Source organism: Rousettus aegyptiacus, unplaced genomic scaffold (genome assembly GCF_014176215.1).
Source record: "Rousettus aegyptiacus isolate mRouAeg1 unplaced genomic scaffold, mRouAeg1.p scaffold_m13_p_11, whole genome shotgun sequence".
In the NCBI taxonomy this organism is placed as follows: domain Eukaryota; kingdom Metazoa; phylum Chordata; class Mammalia; order Chiroptera; family Pteropodidae; genus Rousettus; species Rousettus aegyptiacus.
Window position 1 is genome coordinate 81,909,699 of NW_023416286.1, and position 18,371 is coordinate 81,928,069.

At 34.4% G+C, this 18,371-nt stretch overlaps 1 pseudogene; it reads left to right on the forward strand.

Moving 5' to 3' along the window:
• LOC118609312 overlaps positions 1-9,184 on the forward strand; it is a 51,179-nt pseudogene extending 41,995 nt beyond the window's left edge.
• The last annotated feature ends 9,187 nt before the right edge of the window (positions 9,185-18,371 follow it).

An 18,371-nucleotide genomic window follows, 5' to 3' on the forward strand; every position in this document is an offset into this window, starting at 1 on the left:
AACAACTGTTTGTTATGACTACCAGGCTGAAAGTTAAAAACATTCTTTGGAATTAATATCAATATTTCAGCTTATCTGTATTTATAGAAATCCTTTCTTTAGCCTGTTAACACCTATAGACAGTCCTTTCTTCTATTCATATAACCTTTTCCTTTCTCTTTCTCATAAATACCACTTGCCTTTCCTCATAAGAAAAATGCTGTTCGGGTTTCTGCCCGAATCAGTGTTCGCTAAACAGCTATGCTTTTGAATCTCAAATAAATGCTTGTTGCTTCTCACTTTGGACTTTCTTAAAGTTACACTGACCCCTGAGCTCTTATCCAAACTTCCTTTCCCCTCTCTTTTCACAGGTGTTATACCTGCATGGTGGTCTGTAGACTTTTCATACTTACTCCTCCTCCTCTTTAATTTACAAGGCATTTTTCCCCCCATAAATTCCTTACACATTTAATACTTCTTTAACACCTGCTTCTTGAGACTACAAACACTAATGGCATTATTTTATTACAAATAACAAACATTAGATACAGTTATTTTCAAGTAACATTTAGTGAGAAATTTTCCATAACTTACCAACACCCCACAGAGCCCAGAAGCTTACCGAGAAAATGTGATTTTACCAGACTTTTGTCTGATGATACCAGATTGACTGGAAATAACACATGAATGTATGAACAAAAACAGAGAGATAAACTAATGATGAATAAATTTAACAGTCTAGATCTGTGTGTGTGTGTGTGTGTGTGTGTGTGTGTGTGTGTAAAATGTTCATAAATATAATGAAAAAACTAAAAAGCCCTTACAAATTAGGTTTGCTAGGTTCTGTTGTACATGTTTGTAGTGGTATGTTCTGATTAGATATTTATAAAAACATTACCCTTTTTCAGATCAGGAAACTATGACGCCAACAGTAAATAACTTCCTTCAGGTCATGGTGCTATTTAGTTGTAAAAGAGAGATTGGACCTGGGTTATCAGACTTCAACATTCATTCTACTTAGCAAAGTATTATCATGTCTCCCCTGAGTGAAATATGAGTAAGGACAGTTTTAATAGGAGAGTATTCCATATTATTTTTATCTTGATCCTTTATCAATTTTCATTCCATAAACAATTATCAAAGGTAATTTCAATGGTTTACACCATGAGATAAAAATCAAGCGTATTCATTTTAATTATCTTTTATTTGAATGTATGTTATTCATATAATTTTTTACCAACAAAAGGCATTTAATTTTTAAATGTAAATTCTTCTTAGCTTTCTTACAATATTATTCTCATTTTATCTAAAACCTGTTTTAATAATCTTCATGTCATAGCAATATAGGGCAAATAGCTTCAAATATATTGCATTATATTAGGTTAGATTCTTATTTATAAACCTCTTAAAGTTGGTGTTAATGATGAAACAGGATAGTAAATTCACAAAGAAGAGTTTTTCTTCTATATTTAATATTCTGGCCCAATATTAGGATGATAGTTGAGGACTTTTTTCTTTATTCTTTTACCACATTCTCAAATTTCATTGACTTGATAACTTGTCGATAATGAGAATAAGAACTAAGATTAATTCCGTAAATGTGAAAACAGATTTTATTATACAGTTTATTGGAAATATTCTCAATATTATTTTTGTTATTCTTATCCGAATTTTTTTTTTAAATGCCTATTCTCTCTTTCTACAGAATAGTTTGTAGTTATTTTTCCAATTGGCCTTAATTTTTCCTTCTAGGCGTACTTTGTACCATTCTTTCCACCAAATGGTATAAGCAACCCGGAGTGTGTCTGAATTTTTCCATGAAGTTTGTTTGGCATAATTACTTTCCCAAGTCTAACAGTTTTTTATGCCGTTAAGCCCTAACAAAAGGCACATAGAAACATTGAAAAATGTTATCTTTAATGCAATCTTCAGTTTTCAGGAATTATTACTTTAACTCTGTCATCAGTGGTAACATTGTCGGCTGCTTTATGAGTCTTGAGTAAAATGGAATGGTTTACAATTCTGACTCACGCCTCTCTGAGCCACGAAACTCTAGACTTTCCAAAGATGAGCCTGAATGTCAAGGATCCTTACCACGTTATGTCCACAGAGCCTTCTGGGCTTTTGTTTACATGTGTGAAGTTGTGAGTTTCTGTGTAAGCCTTCTGAAAATTAAATATACAAAAAAATCACCTGGGAATCTTAGTAAGGAAATTCTGATTTGGTAATAGAGATGGCATTTCATAATATGAATTTCTGACAGGTTTTTGTGATGATGCTAGTCTGCAAGGTACATTTTGAGTAGCAGTATTGTTGAGTTCTGTTACTGCCCATATACTAAATTAAATTCTTTCTCTTTTTTTCACAAATTAATATATCTATATATAATATGTGCAAAATCTGTGAATATGGTTAATCTTTTAAGAACAACTAAGAAGTATTTTAATTTGAAGTATTATCCAGTTTTTGAACACTATTTGAAATGAAATGGCAGAGCTCATCACCCTTAAAGTACCCTTTGCTCACCCCACTAATGAGGAGATTGACTAGCTTTTTACCATGTGTAATTTCAGTATCTTCATTTAGTCAATTCTTCTCTATACCTCCTTACTTTTCTGAACTTACCCACTTCTTATAGTACTCAAGGCACTTTCCGAAAGAAAGGGAATTTCTTCCATTAGGGAAATTCTGGCAATAAAATAACTGATGCCTAATTATCAAATATAAGTCGCATAAAACCATAGCCTCCAAAGGTCTGTATATTACTTAATTCATTTAAGACTCATCAAGAATTAAACTAACAGCAAACATTCTATAAAACTAAATCTAGTCATTCAAATCACTTGAAAGAAATAAGAATTTTTCTACAAAAAAGTACTGTCAAGTTGGCATGCAAACAACTAAGTAAAAGATATTTTATTTTTTATTGAAATAGTATTAGCTAATATCCTTAGGGAGAAAGTCATCCTATGATGAATAATAAAATATTACTTTATTTTTTATTAAATTTATTGGCGGTGACATTGATTAATCAAATTGTATAGATTTCAGGTACACAATTCAATAATATATCCTCTGTATATTGCATTGCATGTTCACCACCCAAAGTCAAATCTCCTTCCATCACCACGTATTTGATCTTTAGCCTTACCTACCTCCCCCCTCCCCCCTTTCCCTCTGGTAACCACTAAATGGTTGGCTGTGTCTATGAGTTTTTGTTTGTAACAAAATATTATCTTAAAAAGTTACTCTTCCCGATTAAATCCATACAAGATAAGAGTTTCAAGACTCTTAGAATTTACATTTCCCTGAGTATGCAGGAAGTTTCTCCAGCCAACTTGTTGTTAAAGTAATAAAAACACTCTATTGATTTTCTATGAAAAATCATCTGATATATAAAGACAAATTTTCCTTCATCCTGTACTAAACCAGTGTTCTTTTGTTCTTTGTCCTTTTTCTCATTGAAAAGTAACAGTTCTCTCTCACTTACTCTTTCATTTACTCTTGCTCTGTCTTGTTCTCTTGCTCTTTGCTTTCTGCAAAAGATAGACAGATTTTCCATCACATCCTTCAGCTTTCTGACAGCCTGATCAACTTCTGTTAGTCTCACAGTTTTATCACACATTCCCTTATCCACTTAAAGGAAGTACATAGACAAGCTTCACAAGCAGAGTAACATTTATCTTTTAACTCCTTCACTTGAAAAAATATTCACTTATGCTAAAAATATCTTTCTGCAGAAAGAAAACTAGTTGAAATCAGAAGCCAATTCTCAGAAGGACGAATTGTTCAAACAGAAATGACCTGATTTTTTGAACTAGAAATGAATTTCCTGCTGTAAGAAAAAGACAGCAAAGAGTGATGCATTAGTTATAATAGAAAAGGGAAACTATTACTGCTATAACCCGTGGGATTGGGAAAACCATCTTCCCAAACCACACATCAAATATTTCTTTACTGACTCCTAAAATGTCTTAAAATGTCTCTAGATTAAATAAATCTAAAAATATAAAGTGATATATCCATTTGCTGACAGAGGAATTATTTTCATATATATATATTTTTTTCAGACATTTTTTTGTGGTCTAGCAGTTTTAGCTTAGTAAAAACTATAAACACAAAAAAGTTACAGAAGGGAATGAATCTTAACCCTCAGAGTTAAACTTAGAATGATAAAGAATATTCCTAAATATGAAACATGTCATTAGGAAAAGAAGACTTCTTCTACAAAGTATTTTATGCATTTAAAAGATGTTAAATTCACCATCGAATGTAAATAAATTATATGTAATGATATGTTGCATGAAGAAACATGGGAGAAGTTGGTAAGATTTCACTTTGTTTCATACTGAGTAATATTCCATTGTGTATATGAACCATAGCTTCTTTATTCGGTCGTCTGTTGATGGCCACTTAGGTTGCTTCCATATCTTGTCTGTTTTGAAAGTGCTGCCGTGAACATAGGGGTGCACAGATCTTTACGAATTATTGTTTTGGTTTTCTTCAGATAAATATCCAGAAGAGCAATTGCTGGGTCAAAAGCTAATTCTATTTTTAATTTTTTGAGGAACTTCCAAACTGTTTTCCATAGTGGCTGTACCAATTTGCAATTCCAACAACAGTGGATGAGGGTTCCGTTTTCTCCGCATCCTCACCAATGTTTGTTTTTTGATCACCCATTGAATTACATTATTTGAGAGTTAAGTAGTTATAACTCAGTTACTTTAATTTGTATTTCCTGAAAAATAACAAAATGCAGTGAGTTTTCATATACTCTGGACATTTAAATTTCCACTTCTGTGTATCATTTATTAGTAACTATGTCCATGTTTCAAATAGGTTGTTATCATTTGTAATCAAATTTGGAGTGGTTTGTATATTTTAAAAACTACCTATTACATTACCATTTAACTTGCATATATTTTCTCATATGCTGTTTTGCTCTTGTTTTTAATGTAATTTTGAATAAAAATCTTAATTTTTGTTATTGCTAAATATTGTCATTTCTTCATAATTTCTGTCTCTTACAACTTCCGTTCTCATATGTTTTCATATATTTTCTAAATAAATTCTGAAATTTTTACTATTTTTAATCAACATCTCAGCATTCATTCCATTGAATGGTTTTTGTTTATAATTTGCTGTTATAGTCCACATTTTAAGAAAAATAATTGTGTGCCAACACCGTTTATTAAATGCATGTTTTATTATACCATAAGTTACAGTACCAAAGAATAAGTTTTATTTCTTTACAATTTATTTTCCTGTTATCCAATCTCAATATCATACTACTTTGTTTACAAAAAAACTTTTATGTTTTCATACATAACAAAGCAAAGTCTCTACTGCCAAACTTATTTTCATATATTCATCAGTAATTAGCTACTCCAGTTTAGCATACTCCAGATACTTTGAATTTGATAAAATGACCGAGGGGAAATAACACAACAATGTGGCTCTCGCATCAAAGATGTAAGCCATGGTGCCCACCATTAAATGCAAAAATAGAGAGTAATATTTGCAATAACTAAAACAGTGTGGGAGCCGTTCCTCAAAATAAATCATGGTTCTAGTTACTAGCACCTAATGCTGGATGCAATTTATAAGATATGAAGACTACCGAGTTTTCTAAAAAATTAGTCTACCCCACTTAAAAAAAAAAAAAAAAGCTGGAATTTAAACAGACTCCAATTGTGTAAATGTATTCTGCATCCAATTATCAGAGTGAGAGAACTGAGAATTCTAAAAAGAGGCATATTCTCCAATATTAAAAACTGACACAATCCAATAAAGTGAGATGAAAGGATGAACCTACCAAAGGATGAAGCCAGAATCCTAGAGTCCATCAGTGAGAATCCTTGACTTTGAACTTGAGTCTATTACAGAATGGCATCATTGGGCATCTCTTCAGATAAGTGATTGAATGTATTTTGCATGTAGAAAGAAGATTGTCTCTTTTCTTTCATGGTCATAAGGACTCATCACCTTCCAATTCCTTTAATTAGGCTTAACTCTGTCACTTACTTTAACTAGATTACTGCGAATGGAATGGGCTTGTATGTGCTTCTAGAAAAAAGTACTACATAGCTAGTACTTGATTCACCATATACTCTTTCTCTGCTTGAGAGAACTCTAAGGTCTGATAGTGGTGGTGTCATTACATGAAGTGGTTCATTAACTAAGGCATGAATGAATATGACAAGTGCAAGTCTTCTGCTAACAAACATTTTATCATTATATGGTGCATGTATTGTTTACATGAAATAAACCTTTGGGTTTTGTTTTTAATTTTTATTAGACTTTATTTTTCAGAAAACTTTTAGTTTCACAGCAAAATTGAACATAAGGTATAGAGATTTCCCACATACTCCTTGTCCCCATGCAAAGCCTCTCCATTATCAGTATCCTGCATAGCGTAGGACATTTCTTACAATTGAAGAACTGACATTAACACATCATCATTACCTAAAGCTCATGTTTCACATTAGGGTCACTCTTAGTGTTGCGCATTTTATGGCTCAGGATAAATTTTGATGACCTATATCCACTAATTTACCATTATACACACTAATTTTACTGCGTTAAAAATTCTTGGTAGTCAGCGTATTCATTCTCTCTCCCCTAACCCTGATATTTTAAGTGTCTCCATTGTTTTATACTTGAGAATGTCGTATAGTTGGAATCATATAAGATGTAGCCTTTATGCTTCCTCCATGAATAATATTCCATTTTCTAGATGTACCAATGTATCCACTCGCCTCCTGAAGGACATCTCGGTTGCTTTCAAGTTTTTGGCAATTATGGTAAAGCTACTATAAACATCCATGTGGGGCTTTTGTGTAGATAAAAAATTTCAACTTCTTGGGGTAAGTATGAGCATGATTGCTGGTTTATAGGGTATTAGTTCTTTAAGGAACTGCTTGACTCCTTAAGTCACTGCACCACTTTACGTTGCCACAGCCATGAATGAGTTATGTTGGCGCATATCTTTGCCAGCATTTGGTGTTGTCAGTGTTCCAGATTCTGACCATTCTAATAGGTGTGTAGTGATATCTATGGTTTTAATGCGCATTTCCCTGGTAGCATGTGGTGTGAAACATCATTTCATATGCTTGTTTACCATCTGTATATCTTCTTTGGTGAGGTATCTGTTAAGGTTTTCAGTTTGTTGTTTTGTTTTTGTTTTTGTTTTCAATTACAATTGATAACCAGTATTATTTTATATTAGTTTCAGACATACAACATGGTGGTTAGACATTTATAGAATTTATGAAGTGATCCATGATACATCTAGTACCCACCTGGTACCCATACATACTTGTTACAATATTATCGACTATATTCCCCATGCTGTACTTTACTTCCTTGTGACTATTTTGTAACTACCAATTTGCACTTAATCCCTTCACTTTTTTCCTCCGCACCCCCGCCCCATGTTCCTTCCCTCTGGAAACCATCAGTTTGTTCTCTGTATCCATGAGTCTATTTTTGTTTTGTTTGTTCCTTTATTTTGTTCTTTAGATGCCACATAGAATTAAACCATATGGCACTCGTCTTTCTCTGTCCGACTTATTTTACTTAGCACATAATACTCTCCTTCTAGGTCCATCCATGTTGTCACAAATGGTAAGATTTCATTTTCCTTTACGGCTGAGTAACATTCATTGTATATATGTACTGGCTCTTCTTTATCCAATCATTTATTGATGGGCACTCAGGTTACTTCCATATCTTGACTATTGTAAATAATGCTTCAGTGAACATACAGGTGTCTATGCCTTTTTGACTTAGTGTTTTTGATTTCTTCAGCTAAATATCCAGAAGTAGATTTGCTGGATCTTAAGGTAGTTCTATTTTTAATTTTTTGAGGAAACTTTAAACTGTTTTCCATAGTGACTGCACCGATTTTCTCCGAGTTTCCTTTTCTCCACATCCTCGCTAGCTCCTGTTATTTGTTGATTTATAGATGACAGCCATTCTGGTGATATGAGGTGGTATGTAATTGTATTAATTTGCATTTCTCTGATGATTAGAGATGTTCAACACCTTTTCATATGTCTGTTGGCCATCTGTGTGTCTTATTTGGAGAAATGTCTATTCATGTCCTCTGCCCATTTTTTAATTAGATTACTGATTTTTAGGGGTTTTTTATATTAAATTGTATGAGTCTTTGAAATTTTGAATATTAAACCTTTATCAGATGTATCATTGGCAAATATCTTATCTCAATCAGTAGGTTGTCTTTTATTTTTGTGATGGTTTCTTTTGCTGTGCGAAAACATTTCTAGTTTGATGTAGTTTCATTTCTTTATTTTTCTTTTATTTCCTTCGTTTGGGTTGTATGTGCCCTCCTGTAGTAGTTGAGCCTTGATTGCTGTTGGCATGTCAGTGGGTGAGACTGACTCTCAGGCTGACTGGTTGTGAGGATGGGCCACAACCACAGGTTATGAGCTGCAGTGTGGCCTCTCACCCCATGGAATGGGATTCACCCCAGCGGGTTCTGGTGCCTGCCATGGCCACCCTTTGGAAGTGCCACTTACAGGGCTAATTAGGAAGTGCTCTGTTATGGTCTGAAGGCTGACACTGGGTGTGTTTGTTCTGGGGCCTCTTGGGAGGAGGTCCTGTGCAGGACAAATTCGACCACTACCTGTAAGCTGCCTTGGCTACTTTCTAGGAACTAGAAAGCAATACGCAGTTGGTTGCTGCCTCTGAGAGACCTGGAGGTATGTAGAGGGCCACACAGGGAACCAAAGCCAGCTACCACCAGTACCAGGCCTAGGGTAGCTCTGCAAAAGACACAGGGAGCCTGAGACCTGCCACCACCTGCTGGCTGCCTGTAAGGCACAACTGTTTTGTTTTGTTTTGTTTTGTTTTGTTTTGTTTTGTTTTGTTTTGTTTTGTTTTGTTTTATTTATTACCTTAACCAAATGAAAGACTCTAAACTTTAGTACAAGTCTGGTTTCAAACTCAAAACACATTTGATCAAAACTTCAGTTTCTTATCAAATTTCTGGACAGCAAAGGAGAGTGAGCTGGCTGGGGAGCCCTCAGGAGAAAAAGGAGGCGGCAGAGAAGGGGTGCCCCAGGCTGCGGCTCCAGCCTCCCTGGGGGAAGCGCTTGCTCAGCACAGCCCCCCAGCGCGCAGGCAGCCAGGAGACCTGGCTACAGCTGTGCCGCAGCTCTTCCCGCCTGCACGTTTTAACTAGGTTGTTTTCTTATTGTGGGCTTTTGAGAGTTCTTTGTGTATCTTGGATAACAGTCATTTCTCAGCAGTGTCTTTTGCAAATATCTTCTCCCACTCCTCTGCGACTTATCTTCTCATTCTCTTGACATTGTCTTTCACCAAGCAGAAATTTCAAATTTTAACGAACTCCAGCTCATCAGTTGTTTTATTGTGGACCGTGCCTTTGGTGCTGCATCTAAAAAGCTACTGTCATAACAAAAATCATCTAAGTTTCCTCTTTTATATTATATTCTAGGACTTTACAGCTTTGCATTTTACACTTAGGTCTGTAATCCATTTTGAGTTCATTTTTGTGAAACATGTAAAGTCTGTGTCTAGAATTTTTTTTCATGTGGATGTCCAGTTGTTCCAACCATCTGTTGAAGACTAACCTCTGAAAGCACATTTATTCACCAAGAAATTTATGTAGATTCTTTCACATCTCGTCCTTTTGTGCAATACATGAGAGACTATTCATGCAGAAGTTAGGGTGCTGGAGGAGTGAAATCATACGGAAGAAATGTTCATCGAATGAGAAGCATTTTGGGTAAGGTCTGTGTCACACTCCTTTTCATTGGGTGGCAGCTGGGGGAGAGAGAGCATCACAGCAGGATTTCAAGCTTCCTGAGAAGTAGAATGTGAGGAGACTGGCCCTGAAGAGAAGGTGGCATATCGCACAGGGAGAGCAGGGAACATGTGGAAAGGAAAATTAAGGCTCAACTTTTGTTATTTCAAATGAACACCCTCTCTGTCAGGAACCTACAAGACTACCTCACCGCTATGTTTGGAGACTCATTAGAAAAATTCACTGGTCTCAGCATATGATCATCCTAATGGAGAAGTTTTTTGGTTTTTTTTTTTGTTTGTTTGTTTTTGTTTGTTTGTTTTTGTTTGTTTGGTTTTTTTACAGCAATGTCGTAAAATGCCTAGGTGGATTGTGGAGTAACCCACATGCAGGCTTCAGATGCTTTTTCCCTCCCATGGAGTCACACAGAGTATTCTCTTTCCCCCACAATAAAAAATATAGCAACAAATAGACTTTAAATCTTCTCCAGGAAGCCCATTGGAGACTAAGTATCGCCAGGTTCTTGTTGGACTGATCACATAGTCACCCTCTGCTTAACACCCACTAAAATTCCAGAGTCCCAGAAGGAAGCACCCAGAAGGTTCTCCACACAGCCTATTGTTTGTAGAGTCTAGGGACAATGACTATTTCTTATCAGTTAACTGTTGACTGGTAGCAGCTAGATTCTCAGAAACCAGCTCAGGGCAAACTTGCCAGCAGATTTTTCTAAGGATAGCTGTCTTAGGCATACTATGTTAACTTTTCTGAGTACACCTACTATAATCATTCACAGTTCCTAAGACATTACTAAATATGTGAAATATATGTGTGCTTTCATTCTTCCAGAAATTACTTAAAGACTCAGATCTGGTGAAATAGACATGTGCTCATATTTCTTGTGGAAACTAATGAAAGGATAGAAAATGAGGTGCGCAGCTTTATTCTAGCTTATCTATGGGTAACGTCAGGGATGAGGCAATATTATCAGGGAAGCAGCTAAAGCATATAATCCAAAACACGCAGTACATCCAAATCGACAGTTTGCACTTAGAAAAAGAGAGGTTCAGCAGACCCCAGGGTTACGTTTTTTGAGTTCGTCTTGGATAATGAAATAAGTTAGAGTACTCAACGTAATATTGAATTTGAATATCAATAAAGACCAAATTCGCCTTGGAGGCAACGGCAGCCAGACTGTCTCACACACAGTCTGTGGAGCTGCCGAGCAGAGCCAGGATCGCTGTGAACCCTGTGTACACTGCCTCAGTCTCGGGGAAGCTCGCTCTGCTCTGAGGTTTACTTAATAAACTTTGCAATAAAGTATGCTTTAGATGGATAACCAAGGCATACAGTGTTGTGAGCATCTACAATACAAGTGCAGGGATAACCACATGAAGTGGAAAGATTGAGATAAAAGTTTAGCTTTGGCTCTAAGGAGTTTTCATTATTGCAATGAACAACCCCTACTCTGTGCTATCTGCCCCAAAAGCCGCTGTGTGGCTGACTATTAAGTTAAGACTGGTCCTTCCTTCCTTCCCTCCCTCCCACCCTCTTTACCCCATTCCCTTCCTCTTTTCTTTCTTTCTTTCTTTCTTTCTTTCTTTCTTTCTTTCTTTCTTTCTTTCTTTCTTTCTTTCTTTCCTTTCTTTCTTTCTTCATATGCATGTTTAACTATTAAACTTAGTAATAATATTTAATTTAATTTCATGAAAATATTTTTTAAAACGAGGCATGCTTAGTTTCTTCCCATTAAGTTTCTGTGGCTGCTCAGCGAACTCCCGGAAGGCACTTGATGAGTTTTAACTTTGATTCTTACTGCCATTTCATATCACTTATCACAGCTTGTGATGCTTTGTTTATTTGCATATTTATTCATTTACAATCCTTACAAACTTAATCATAAATTCATAACTTCTATTTTCTTTTCATAACTCATTATCTTCTAAGTAACATTAGGGTCTCCGCCATATGTTTCTTTACACTTCTACTAAAGTTATTACAATATTTCTATGTTTACACCTAAATAGTACTAATCACTCAAAAGAAAGTATTTTCTCTCCTGACTCAGAAAACATAACATTCTGTCCTGACCCAGACAGGAGAAACATATTCATAAAAATGAGAGAGGGTCACAGTAAGGGGCAGTGGCGGGGACGGGTCACAATGCTCGGTGACACATGTAGTCCTTTCTTCAGCAGTGAACTCTTTACACACATTAACTCCTTTCATCCTCGTAACAACCCTGTGAGGTAGGGACTGTTGACAAACTATTTTACAGATGAAAAAGCTACACGATAGAGTTAAGGACTAGGTAAATCTCGGATATACACCCAGGCAGTCCGAACATTCTGGCTCCAGAGTCTACCATCCTTTAACGCTGACGTTATCTAACCTGGCTCTTTGGTTATCAAATGAGAACATCGATTAATATTTTGTGATGCATACATGGAAGAATTCTTCTAAAGTATGCTTGACTCTATGCATATATGTATATCACACGTAGGGTTGAAATTTTACTGCTTATATATATATTTTTTTTGAGGATTTTGTGTATTTACAGTAGTTGGTCTTAGAGAACCAATTAGGATATATCTAAACTCTAATTTTGGTCTAATTAATAGTAATCTCAAAGAAAAAGAAGCTTAATTGGATATCTAGGCCACGAACATGTGTTTTTTAGTACTTCTGTTGCAAATAAAATATATTTGACAAATGAAACACTCGACCCATGTTAGCTAGTAGTCAATTTCCAGAAAATAAAACCCTTTTGGGACTCTTCACTCTTTCACCATTGCTGTCTTCTTTGTCTTTCATAACCAAAAAAGGGTTATGGAACAGAGTATACTTATTAATTACAACCTTTCTTCTCCTTAAAATATTAAATTTAACATTAATTAATTAAATGCATGAGACAAATCCCTAATATGGTAAACTTGGTTATATCAAAGCTGATTTGGAATCCATATATCTGTCAATAATTAGGGGGCAAGCTTAGCTGTGTGTTAAAGTGACTTTTAGCTCAAAAAATAAAGCCTTGCCTTGTGGGAAAAATAAGACCAAAAAATGAGGGCGGAACCAAAGTAGTGAGACCTTCCTGAAAGTAAACTGAAAAACTTGAAAGAAACATGACAGCATGAAAATGCACCTCTCAGTCCGAGGCGGTTAGAATTGATCAATTCCCTGCTAACAAACTCTCAGATCCATTTCCACATTCTCTTCAAGGCTCAGCTTCTAAGAGGCTGTTCCAAGCCAGGGACTGAGTGTTGCAGGATTTAAAGTAGGCCCACTCCTGGGAGGACGGGATTCCTCTGACGGGCAACTTTGATTCGACTGCCCATCGATCTTGCCAGCAATTTTCAGGATCGCACTGCTGCATTCTGGGAAAAGCTTCCATTCAAAGCTCCTCCCTTCTCCTTCTCCTTCTCCTTCACCAGGTCAGGCCTGCATCATTGTCTTAATGGGTCTCTAGGCCTGCTTGAGTTTCTCCATTATTTCCTTTTCAAGTCTTTCCCTAAATAATTTTGTTGCAGATCTCATCTTTTCACCGTTTCTGCTTCTTGAAAAGAACTATGCTACCCAAAACAGCATGTCACATTCATTATAATAAGTAGGAACTTTAGGAAGGAGAAATAGAGGAAAGCAAGAGTAGGGCACTATACAGCCTATGAAGCATAGGTTATGTTCCTTACTGGAAGCTGAAGAGGGTTATTCGGACATCCAAGTGGGTCCTGATGTTGAAAGGAAAGAAAGTGGTACAAAAGAAAACAGAATTAAATTGATAATTATTTATTCAGGTAAATTTTAAACCCAATGTTCTCTTGCTTAATGATCTATAAATGAACTTGTAGTACAGTATTTGTATAATTGTCTGCAAACATAGAACCTTCTTTACATCATTTGTTTTGTGTGGTCAGTCAATTTTTTTGTAAATGTGCCGATAATAAATATTTTATTGTTTGCAAGTCGCATACAAGTCTCCGAAGTTACTTCTCCTCCTCATTTGTCTTCTCATCTCTTCCTCCTCTTTTTAAAATCCTTTAAAAGTGTGAAAACTAAGAAAGACTATATTAGCTTGTAGGCAGCACCAATACAGGCCAGGCACCAGTCAGTAGCTTCCTGACTGCTGTATGACATGGAAAAGATGACAATATTCTGTTATCACATCATTTTATGTAGTTCGAAATAAAATGATTCAAATGAGGTTTAGATTAGAGCTCCTCTCAAACTCCTTGAGAAATCTTGTAAACCTGAAATCTGTCTTATTTTTATTTTTTACCTCCCTGTCCATTTTGCGGAAATTATATGTAACCAATATATGAGACAGCTTTAAATTAATAAGTAAACACACAATCACACACACACACACACACACACACACACACACGATTTTATCCACACATCCACACACACGCATAAGCACATACACATTCAAATACGGGTTAAACAATATACAATTTCTGGTGGGCTAGGCACAGCATGTACGTACCCCTCTCTTCTTATTTTGACTCCAAATAGGAGCAACGGTGAAGAGGAAGGCTGGGTCCATGTGCACAGCAGGTGCCCTTTGTGAGAGCCTGACATTTTAACCTGGAAAGCATTCTGGACTATTATGAAATAAGAAAGGGAGAAAGAAATGATGAAAGAAGAGAAAGCCATGTCTGGCAGGTCATTATCTTGTCCTTAAATCCCTTACATAACTAGTAAATGTCACAGCTGCATTTATAACTGAAATGATATAAACCTAAATTGAAAATTTATGAAAAACTAATTTAGTTCGTGACTACAATTTTGGGAATTAGAAAATGGCTTTGTTACATGAGAAAAAATGTTTTTATCTGATGAATCATGGATAGTGAGGTCTGGCATGGGACCCTTTGTAAATGCCAATATAATTTAAAGAAGCAAGAAATGAGGAAGGATGGAGCACGCTGTCCTCATTTTAATGATTGCATGCCAAATAAGATCTTAAAAATAACAGAAAGAAATAATGACCTTATGCTTAATTTCATTTTTAATGTTTTCTATTATATAATAAACTGCTCAAATTTTAATGGAGCAACTCAACTACAATAAGATCAAAATATAAAATATTAATAATTCTTCTGCAAAGTAGATTTTAGGAAAATTATATGTAATATAAATTTTGACAATCTATATATCCTACAAATCAATAATGGGCATGTACTTAGCTTATATGATATGAGACATGAAATAAAAATTTAGATCATATCATCAAAATAGTTCTCATTTGTTTTTAATCTATCCCCCTTATATTTTTAATTATGTAAGGTTTCATTTCAGCATAACTAAAGCTGTATCTGTGCCATGCCAAAATATTTGAGTGTAGCAGAAAAATCAATTGATATTGTATAACAATAGGTCAAGATTGCTGTGATAGTAATGGTCTTACTCTAACATCTGGAAATCTGAAAAGTTTAGAAAAATATTTGTATATTGATTGATGCAAATGAGAACATTTAAAATACTATGGTAACTATTCCACCAGCAAATAATTTTTTTGAATGTTAATATCTCTAGTTTAATATATCATTTGATTGGTATGGCATGCGTTATTTGCTATTGATCACCTATCAGAATACTATTTTATGTGTCTTTGGCCTTTATGAAAAGGAGGTGGACCAATTACCTACTTTCAAGTCATAGGAACATTATGACAGCTATCCATATATGTTAAATAAAGCTCACAGAATCCTCTAATTTTGGTACCTGAGATAAAGCCAATATCAGTCTTATTACACAAGGTCAACCACCTCCCTCCATCCTATATATCGAAGAAGCAAGGGAGTTACAAATTCATTTGTTAATATTGTCTGTTTAGTAGAGTGTAATGATGTTGCTCTTTCACTGTATTCATTTCAATAAAAGTAATAAGAAGAGGTGACTTTAGTCACCAAGGTGACACTGGCACAGAGAAGGTGAGATGCTTCCTGTGGCATTTTTACTTGTATATCCTGATGTTTGAGAAACTAGCTAAGAGACTGACTGAAACCAATTACAATTTCTGAGTCAAGGAAAAGGGTTGCAATAAGAGCAAATTAAATTTTCGGAATACAGCAGGGCAAAGGTGATGAGATTTCCCATATGTTACGAGTACACTGTAAACATTAATTTTAATAGACTGAAATTGAAAATGTCTCACTCAAGAGGGTTACCTGTCATGGTGAGGTTTCTATACAAGCATAAGCCAAGGGGAAAATGATACTCTATCATCTTGAGAGCACATCACATGTCCCAAGGAAATATAGTTTCATAGGTCCCTGAGTGCCTGAAGCAACCACAAAACAAAAAGTCAGCTGGCATGAAGTTCTGACTACTGTAAAACCAGTAATTAGGACCCTGATTGCTTCTCACATCTCCTTCCAGATGTCAATCTGGAGGAAACAAAGGAAGAAAAGAAAGAGCCAAAGGTAGGAAGAGCAAAATCATGGATTGTACAGCATCTCTTTCTCTACCGCAGGGTGTCTAATCTGGATCAAGCACAAGCCAAAGAGGAAATGCCAGAAACTGAGTGTGTGATGCAAGATTTTTTTTTTAATTTAAGTTAGATTGGTCATTTTAATAAATGAAACTGCTGCAGCACTTATATTTAAAAATGAAGGAAAAGCTATGGAATTTACTCAAGATATCAGTCACAGGTAGAGAACAGATATGAAGAATTGTGTATTCCAAAGACAGGTAGCAAAGAAAAACAAATGGGTGATTCACTATTTATTCCTTAAGAGGTCCATCTCTGTAATTCGGATAGTTACAAGTAAGTGCAGATTTACTATTTTTAAATATGAAGATATAATGCATGGAAATGTAAGAAGAAACTAAGATAATTATTAATTTATGGCATTTTGAAAATACACTAATGGCCATGATTATTTCCTATCTCAATATGATGGAATACAGGACTATAGAATAGAACACTTTATAAGAAAGTACACTTTAAAAAAAAACAGAGCACACTTATTTTAACAATTATAATAAAAATCTCTATGCTGCTGATTCTTTAAAATCCCTTTATGCTTAGAAAATATAAATGTTTTATTGTCAAAAACAAGCAAACAAAAATACATCATTTTTGAGACTGGCTTTCTCTCTCCAAATATAGTGAACATTTTTAATAACAGACATTTTAAATTACCTACATTAGGAGAGAAAGTCAATTTAAAAATAGGTATTTATTAGCCAATATCCATTTGTAAAATACTAGAAATAAGGAAGAGGAAAGGGGAATGAGCTACATGAAATTTATAATAGGAGACAACACTTTAAAACAAATAAAAAATCCTACATTTTCTGAAATTCTATTCTATAGCATGTCTTTTTAAATATTAATTTCAGCTAATTTAATCCAAAATGAAGTGTAGATATAATTATAAAACTAATGAATTGAATGAACACGAATTTATTTGGTCATTGTAAGAAAACAGTAGTGCCTTAGGATCGAAGTCAATAGCCTTCTGCAGTGTCAAAGCCATGAGGGAGAAATCCTGATGGAATTCGGTAGAGAATGGTAGATGTTTTCTTATTCTTAGATCACTCACTGAACTCTAGGACACCAAAAAAAAAAAAAAATCCTGAGTCCTGTGTGTTTTGCCTAAATAGAACAAAAATTATGATAATAATTATATTTTTCCTCCTTGGGAAAAAAACAATTATTAAGAAAAAATAATCCAACAATTTTAGTAATCACCACTAATCATAAATAACATAAATGTTATGCACGACTAATCAATAATAATGTATATTAAAGATAAAATGTAATGTAGGTTTGTGAATTCTTTTGTCAATCTTTCTCTTCAAAGTTCAAATTCAAGTCACAAATAAATGGAGAGGAAATTCAGGAAGACAACTAAGAATAATTCCAGAGTTAGGTTTGCTTTCTTGTAGGTATAGAATCAAGTTCAATGCAAGTTCCTATTTTCTCAAACACATTTTGCCTTGAGCAAACCTGAAAAACAGAATTTGTTATATAAATAATCTAGAATCCAACTCTATGTGTTATTATTCTTCATAATGCTTCTAAATAAATAAATATATATGTCCCATATACAACTTATTTTTAGGACCAAAAAGGTGAGTAATTTGTAAAAGGTTGAATAACATATCAGGCAATAAGATAAAGATTACATTATATATATATTTAATGATTATTATTTAATGCTGTTATCTTGACATTTTTGTTAAATTATATCAATTAATAAAAAGAAAAATATTTTGTCAATGTTAACTTGTAAGTAAAAGTAATATAAGAAGGAAAAATTTTCATCATCCCAAACAAAATTTCACCAAATTATATATAACAGACAGGTTTCTCAAGATATATAATTGAGGGCTAATGAATATAACATATGTTTAGGTTAACATTAAATAAGTAAAATGAGATTCTCTGAATAATTTAAGCATTTTAAGATGGCATATCCATACAAAGCTTATTAGTGCTATTGTACTTAGAATGAAAACAAAATGTTAAAAAAATTGTTTAAGCATACTTGTAACAATTATGAATAAAGACTAATTTAGGTGAACAGTATTGTATATGTTAAATTTTTTGAACATAAAATCCATTTAAAAAATTAAGAATTTTATTTATAAAATA